This window comes from Ammospiza caudacuta, chromosome 3 (genome assembly GCF_027887145.1).
Source record: "Ammospiza caudacuta isolate bAmmCau1 chromosome 3, bAmmCau1.pri, whole genome shotgun sequence".
NCBI lineage: Eukaryota > Metazoa > Chordata > Aves > Passeriformes > Passerellidae > Ammospiza > Ammospiza caudacuta.
In genome coordinates, this window is record NC_080595.1 from 87,641,598 (window position 1) to 87,650,054 (window position 8,457).

Consider the following 8,457-nt stretch of genomic DNA (forward strand, 5'->3'; position numbering starts at 1 on the left):
ATCCAGTTTTGTACAGAGTAATAAATCATGTTTTTATCTGTTATTCCTAGAAGCCTCTGGTGCATAGAGATGAATCCATTTGAATTGTGTAAGATCTTTCTGTAACCTGTTGTCTGTAGTAATTGGTAATGGAATGAGAAGCATACAAGCAGTCCTAGTGCTATTGCTTTACAGTAGTTTGTTGTATTAACCCTTTTTGTAATAGGAGAGCTGGGCTGTTAATAGGCTGCACAAGAAGAGGAGAATATTTGTCCTCAAATAGTTTTATGTTAATTTAATCTTTGTGATTGAATTGAATTGCCGATTTTTTGTGGATTTTTCAGTACAGGGTTTTGTGGATTTTTTTTTTTTTCTTTCCATGCAGGTGTTGGCTGTGGCAAAAGTAATGGCCAGGTGTGGATCCAAGGACCTCCATTCTTATTCCTGTTCATTCATTCATTCAGAGCATTGGTGCAAGCCTTGCTTTCCCAGCCAAGCACTGCTGCAGCCACTGCATTTGTTAAGGACCCAGTAGCCCTTCTTTAACAACAATTTGTACCTCATTTATTTAATTCCTGTAAGAGCTCAGTTGCTTTCCTGTCTCTGTGACCTCAGTAACCCTGACAGTGGCTGGTGCTGGCTGACATCCACTAATCACTCCTTTATCAGGGTTAGTTTTGTTACCCTATATAAAACTTCCTGTGAATATATGGATGCTTTCTCTGAGGGCTTGAAGGAAATGTTTTAAAGTCAGCATGTGGTTTGATGCTGCTTGAGCTCTTCCCCCTTGTGCTGAGGGACTGTGCAGAGCCACCTCTCCTGCAGACAGAGGGCAAAGCTCTTACACTGTCACCTGAGAGATGCCCAGCACTCAAAAGACAAATAAGGTGACAGCTGGGCAAAGGTATTAAGACACCTGAAAGAAAACCTCTCTCCTAGCCACTGAATTGAGGACAGAGAGAAATTATTTTAAGGTCTTATAAGCCATTTAAAGACAGGTTTGGAAAAACTCAGTATCTGTAAGAATTTTCTTCACGTTCAACTTGGTGCCCACCAGGACTCCAAGGCCCCAAAGGCAGTAAAGTGGCTTTTTAAACATTTCTTCAGCACCGATGTGCTGAGAAGTATTTCAGTTCATGACTATTTAAGAAATCTTAAACAGTGAGTGTGGAATCACATTGTCATGAGCAGTAATACAGGCTTTTAACATTGGCCAAACTGTTTTGAGAACAGTTCCACAGATTTGTTAAATAGTGAATACATTGCTTAGACTTAGGAAAATAAGAGCTTGATTAAGAGTGACTATGTGATGGGAGGTCACTGCATGCATAAGAAGGTAACTTTCAGTTGTGTTACTTAGGCAAAAAAGCTAGGGCAGTTATTTTGTAATAGGGTTGGTGGTGGTTGAGTTTTTGTGTCGGTCTGTTGAGTTTTTTAATTTAAATCACATAAAGAATGGGGAAAGGATTTCACCTTTAGGATAGCAATCTTTAATACCTCACCTGAAGCACAGAACATATTTTGACTGCCTGAATTTATCTTCCTTTACTCCAGCACTCTCTTGTGTAACCTAAAGCACTGTAACCATGAGAAGGGTTATGCCTTAACATGAAACCTCTGCTCTGTGGCCTCCTGTGTGCTGCTGTCCAAGGAGGAAGGGCAGGCCTTCTCCCCTTCAGCAGAAAGGGTGCCTAGAAATGTGTCCTAAATCTCTAAAGCAGAGGTTTCTTTTTCTTTGGGGACAGCTTTTGTCCCCAAACCTAGATCTCTTTATAGACAGATTTGGCAGTGGTGGGAAATAGTGTTTCAACTGTGGCCCCTCCATGATCACTTCCCAATCCTGATTTGGCTTTAATGAATTCTAGTCCTGAGAACAGCAGTTCAAAGGCAATCAGGATATTCACTGCCATAGTCCACAAGGAGCTTGAAATTACAATTTTGAAAAACAAGGTCTTCCTTCCCACTCCCCAGTCACTGCCTCCCAAACCTGTCTCTGAGAGACTCCTTGCCTTTTTTATTACATTCTTTCCCAACAGTTTTGTTCACCTATTTCTGGGAAGAGACATTCTGCCATGGACCTTCTCTAAGAGCACTGTGTGAGCCTTTTTCCTTGGAGTCTGACAGGACTGAGGCTCTTCCCTGGAGAAAACAGAGCAGTGGGACCTTGCTCTTTCTTTCCCCCTGCTCCCCATCCCTAAAGGGTTACATTAAGTTGCTTTAGGAGAAGGAAGCAGCTGAACTTCAGGAAAACACCAAGCTCAAACCTAAGAGTTCTCTGCAAGGACTAGCATTAAAACACTAGTGGCCTTTTGCAGTCTAGAAGGCAGAAGCAGTGAGGGCTAGCAGGGAGGAGGGGGTAGGATGGGGAACAGCAGCACAATGTTTTGGATTTCATGGTGCACAAATTAGCTTCCTTACAGCTCCATCACTGGCAAAGAACTAAAAGGAAGGCCAGACACTTAACATCCAACTAAAGTTGCTTGAATTGGCAGATAAGTACCTGCATTAAATAAATCAATATCAAATGTTTGGAGACAGTTGTTTAATAAATTAGAGTTCAGAATATAGAAACATTAGCTAATTATGCTCTTTGTTTGCAGTGTTTTTGTACTTTCATCTGCAAGGTTCAGGTCCAAACCCGCAAAGACACTGGAACACAATTCCCAGCAAAAATTCCTACAAAGTTCAGTAGGATGAGGGTTACCTTTAATGCTTAACATGTCTCTGTTGAAGGACGTGACAGATAAGTGGATCAGGACATGAGAGGTGAGAGTAAGGTTGGGTTTCTTTCTTTTAATTCCCATGGGCCATCCTCTGTGCCACACACAGACCTGTCCCTCTACCTGTCAGGCATGCTGGTAATGCTTATTTCCTGCAGGTTTATGTGTACGTTCTTCTACAAATATGAATAAAACATCTTCAGTTTTATATCTCTTGCACATTATAGTCATTGTGCCTTCAGCTGAAAGTTTTTCTAACAATTTTCAGGGTCTACATGAACAGCAACCACTTAATTCTAAAATTTACTTGATTTTTATATGCTCTTCCCACTTGAATGCTATTTTCCTGTAGTATTTATAGCAGAACAATAATGGAAAGAATAATTTGTTTGCTGGGGTCAGTTATCATTCCCACATAATGCTCAGCTATAGAACAAAGTTCTGAATGCTGAGAGCACCTCTTCCCAATGTTTTGGTCCCCGTTATTCTATCAGGAACAGCCATTATTTTTAGCCCTATTCCTACAGGAAACTTTTAAAGCTGCAGACCTGCACTCCCCTTCTGAACTCACTGGTTTCCCTTTAGAACTTGGTGAATTTATAAAAGCAATACTTTGGCACCATTTTCACTAGAACCAGAAATGCTTGACCATGATGCAGCAGCTCCTGCAGTTGTGTGTCCCAGGCTGCACCTCTGCTGTTGTTCCTTACACAGCTCCCCAGTGCAGAGCCTGCTCCTGTGCCCTCTGTGCCCTTCCCCTGAGCCTGCCCATGTTTCAGCAGCCACTGGGCAGGAGTGAGAGCCCCCCTAACCGGGATGGGTGCTGCTCCATGGCCTAGTTCCGCCCCCTCCCTGCAGCAGGGTAATCCTACCACCCCTTCAGCTCTTGCTGCAAGCTGCCCATAGGCCTCTGCTGATCCTGTTGCTTCTGCTGCCTGCACTCACCTTCTACATTTTCCCTCAACTAAGTCTAATTTATAGGCATAGTTTTATGGAATAGATCTGGAGAAGTGTTTGCTGCAAGTTGAAGGCACAATGCTACAAACAAACTGAACTTGCCCTTTGTACCTGTCCACAGGGGATGGTTTTTTCAGTTGCTCATCAAAAGCCAGAAGTCCTGGTCTTGAACTGGAACACCAGGAAAAAAGACCTGTGTTAGTTCTGATTCTCTAAGACCAAAACCCTGGCCTAAGAATAAATATTGGTACTAAAGCTGTAGGAACATTCCCAGACGTTCTGCACTTCTTACTTCTCTTTCCAGTGTGCCTCATTGCTCGATGCCAGAGCATCAGCTCCTTCCCTGGTGCTGCAGCCCCTCCCCCTGTGCCCAGTGCATCCAGTCCTCAGTGCACAGCCCAGAACCCCAGACCCTGCACCGTGGCCTCAGCTGCTGCTCACCCTGGCCTCGATGGTTTGCTCAGGTCACAGCTGCTCTCAGGCACGGAGCTCTGAGGCAGCCATGCTGTGCAGATGGGTTACTGCACTTCAGGGTTAGTTTAGAAAATAAAAAAAAAGAGCATATATCTTTTTCATTAAGTGTCTAAAATAACCCTATACACAGATTTACTCTATCTGTAGTATGACTTCTGGGAATCTTGTGCTTCATCCCATCAAACAATGGTTTACTTCCTAATGGGAAGTGATGCTTGTTTTCCTTTTTTTGTCCTGTCAAATGTTGGTTGCCAAGTTTCTGTCCAAATGTTCAGAAGATAAACTGTTTAAGGCACTACCTAAACTGAAGGCATTTCAGCCTAAAAGGGGTGTGTTGGTCATGAGAGAAACACCAAAAAGTTGCTCTTCATGCAATCAGGATGTCTTTGCATCTGTGACACCCCTCCTAAAAAGCTAACAGAGAAGTACAAAAAATAAAACCAATCAAAATAAAAATTAATATTCATCATCTTGCATATTAGAAAACTTTAGCAGAAAAAAATAATATACCAAGTGCAATACTTGGTGTCAGGATACATTTGCCTCCCATCCTTTCTCTAGAACAAACACTTTTTCCAGCATTTCCTCCACCCCTCAAATACCAGAGGAATTTGGCAGTGTAACCTTGCAGGGAATCCAAGACTCCTGGACAAACAAGATGGTCAAGACCACAGCATTTGGGGGTTTCAAGGAAAAAGGTGCAAGATAAAAATGGCTAAAAGACATTGCAAATTTACAGGAATATTTCTATATAAAATCTGATATATTTTACTGTACAATCTCAAATAATGAATCCAGCCAATTGTCTGAAAAATTACTTAAACTCAACTGTTCAGTCTCCTCAGTACAAGCGGCTGGAGCAACTAGAAAGCAAAATATCACATGATTACTTTCAGAAGTGGACAAACCTATCTCAGAAAACACAGCTGTGCACTTTTCTATGCAAAGAATAATCCTTTTTCTTTTCCAATAGCAAACTCACAGTTCAAAATATGTCATAAAGCTTCTAGTAGTGCTATTTTGGTCTCAAGAGCATAAAAACTTTAATGCCAGCCAAGCTTTTACCAGATTGTTATGGCCTTGAAAAGAATATTCTCACTTTCTTGCATCTTTTAGTAATTGCTGGACACAGAATAGGAAAATTTCTTCCCAAGTGCAGAGTAGGTATTTCTTTTTTCATTACCAGTGATAACAGTCAGTAGATACCATGTGGAAAACCATTATGTCCCTACACCTTGTTTACTATTATATATTTAATATAAATTCCTATTATTTATATTCCTATTTTTATTGTTTTCATACTCTTTATTTCTTTGTAACTACAGAAGCAGCATTACTTTCTATGCTATGATGTGTAGCATTACAGCCTCCTCAGAACAGGAAGGCTCCACAATGATGCTGACGGCACTTAAATGTAATTCTCTCCCTTTGATTTCTAAACTGGCTTTTTTTTTGCCTGTATGGTTGATTGCCTGTCTTATATGGTACAAACCAGTCATGCCACAAGAAATTTTTGAGACTGACAGTACCTACTGATACACACCTTTGCCAACTGTTGCTGGTGATAAGCCTTCTAGGAAATTACTTTTCCTCTTCACAGTACTGATTTTATTTCCCAGATACCTCAAACAAAGTAGCAGGCACTCAGAGGAAAGGATCAAACAAACCCCTGCAAAATTAGCACAAACAGTTGTGCTACATTGGATGTGCATGAAACAGCTATATAACATGCACATTCATGCTTTCAGATTGCACACAACCTACAGTTTCATCATGCAATAACAAGCATTTTAATAAGTTTCAGAAATTGAGACAGATGCCAGGCTATAGGAACATCTATGCTCAAAATTTGACAGGGTTCTTGTCTGCTCAGCTCTGGAAATGCAGGTTCTTCCACTTCCTTCCAGCTGCCTAGCTGTGCACCTGCCCCACCTGTGTCTAGTCCGGGGTGTGTCAATGCAGTCTTTTTGCTCCCCAGTAAGAGTAAAATTTGTATGAATGAGATTTTCTGGTTTAGTTACTTCACACATTATGGCAAGAAACATTTTGCCTAAATTTTCCCTGCTCAGTCTGTGTAGACAACCACAGCGCCAGCAGACTGGAGTAGAAGAATGGGACACTGACAATAAACTTCCCTCTGCAGGTGCTGCACTGGAAGCAGAGGCTGCTCCTCACGTGTCACAGGCCAGGCCGTGCCGGTGTCTCCTTGTTGGGGGCCAGTGTGGGCAAAAGCATTTCAGGTCCTCCACTCTGCATGTAGCTGGGAAATCTTCAGGGAAAGAATGCTGCTCTGCCCAAGCTTTCACAACGGCCAATAAGTTAAAAAAAAACCCAAAACCAAAAACCAACAAAACCCACAGTATTTTAAACCAAAAAAAACCCCAAAATATTTTTAGTTTGTTGAAACCAATGAATTCTTGCCACTGTAAAAGCAGTGTGTGATGCTTTAAATCTAGGATGCTGCAAGTTATGATATTCACAGAGTTTGGGCAAACATTGCTATCACCTCCTTGGCCATACTCTACAATGGTGGAAGTAACATCACAGAATCACAGAATCAGCTGAGTTGGAAGGGACCCACAAGGATCTGAGTCCAACTCCTGGCCCTGCACAGAATCATCCCCAAGAGTCACACCAGTGTCCAAGGGCAGTGTCTAAACCCATCTTGAGCTCTGTCAGGCTTGGTGCTGTGACCACTTCCCTGGGGAGCTGTTCCAGTGCCCAAACACCCTCTGGGTGAAGAACCTTTTCCTGATATCCAACCTAAACCTCCCCTGACACAACTCCAGGCCATTCCCTTGGGTCCTGTCATCGTCACCACAGGGAAAAGATCAGGGTCTGTCCCTCCTCTTCCCCTCACAGGCAGCTGTAACTGCAGTGAGGTTTCCCTCAGTCTCCTCCAGGCTGAACAGACCAAGTGACCTCAGCTGCTCCTCACGCAGCTTCCCCTCAAGGCTCTTCCCCATCTTTGTTGCCCTCCTTTGGACACTCTCTAATAGTTTAATTATCTTTCTTATGTTGTGGTGGCCAAACCTATCCAAGCAAATGTAAACATATTCACATGACAAATTCAACTGGGAAAAAAATAGTCAAAGAATAAGGTGTTTCAGTTCAAACTAAATCTTTATTCATATGGAAAATACTACTTTTCTTTTTGCAAATGATGCTAATAAATAAAAATACTCAGAAAGGACTTTGCTCAGAGCTAAGTGACTAGTAACAGCCACACAAAGCTTTTAATTCCCGTTAAAACCACGCCAACAATCATGCAGATTGGCTACGAGAAAGCAATATAAACTATTTTATTTTGTGCAATCTTATCATACCATCTTAATGCTACCTTCTTCTAAAACATTTCACACAGATTGAAATGCAATTTCAAAACAAATATTAAGGACATATTCTACACTTATTCCACATATGGAGCTGTGTATAGCTTAAGCTCATAACATTTAATGTAGTTAAGCATCTAACAAATGCTAAAAGATGAAAGGACCCCATTCTAAAAATTCAGACACATTTATAAACATGAGAGAAGGAAAGCTCACACCAGTGAGTTCTCAACAGACAAATACATTATTAAAGCATAACAATAAATTATATTAAATTTAATAATGTTGATCCTTAAAATGGTTATTTCTGAGGAAATATCACTTAAAAAGCACACCAAAACTTTCATCACTAGGAATGAAATTGGAATTTTACATATCTCAATTTCCCACTTTTCTTTTATAATAGGCTTCATATTTGTGAGCATATTCTTTATCATATATCTAAAAACAAATTGAAAAAGGTTGCAGTTAAGCTGTGCATCAAACACATCATCAAGGTGAGAAACAGGCACTTGACAGTATAATGTGCAAGGCAAAACCCTTACTAGTCACAGTATAAATAGTTTCTTCAGGAGTGAAATTAAAAGTTCTCAGTCCATCTTTGAGAATATTAAGGGCTGCTAACAAATCTTTTTCTGTTCTTTCAGATCAGCACTAACAACCAAATTAAATACTAGCTCATCCCTTAGAGGGTATTCCATAAACTATAAAATGCAGCATACTATACCCAAGAATACTAATTCTTTCCTATAATTAACCTCAGCATACATATTTGCCCAAGGCAAAAATAGAGTTTACTCATAGACTAAACAATGCAATATAAATGCTAACCTTTTCTCCCCTATGAATACTTTTTAATATCTAATGCAAATTTTACAAGTATATTTGCCAGTTTTAAGATTCTGTTTTGTAGCACAAAACATCACCGTTCTTTTTGGTAAACCTCAGAACAATGTCTTTTAGCATCCTATCAGTATTAGGAAAAAAAACCCCCA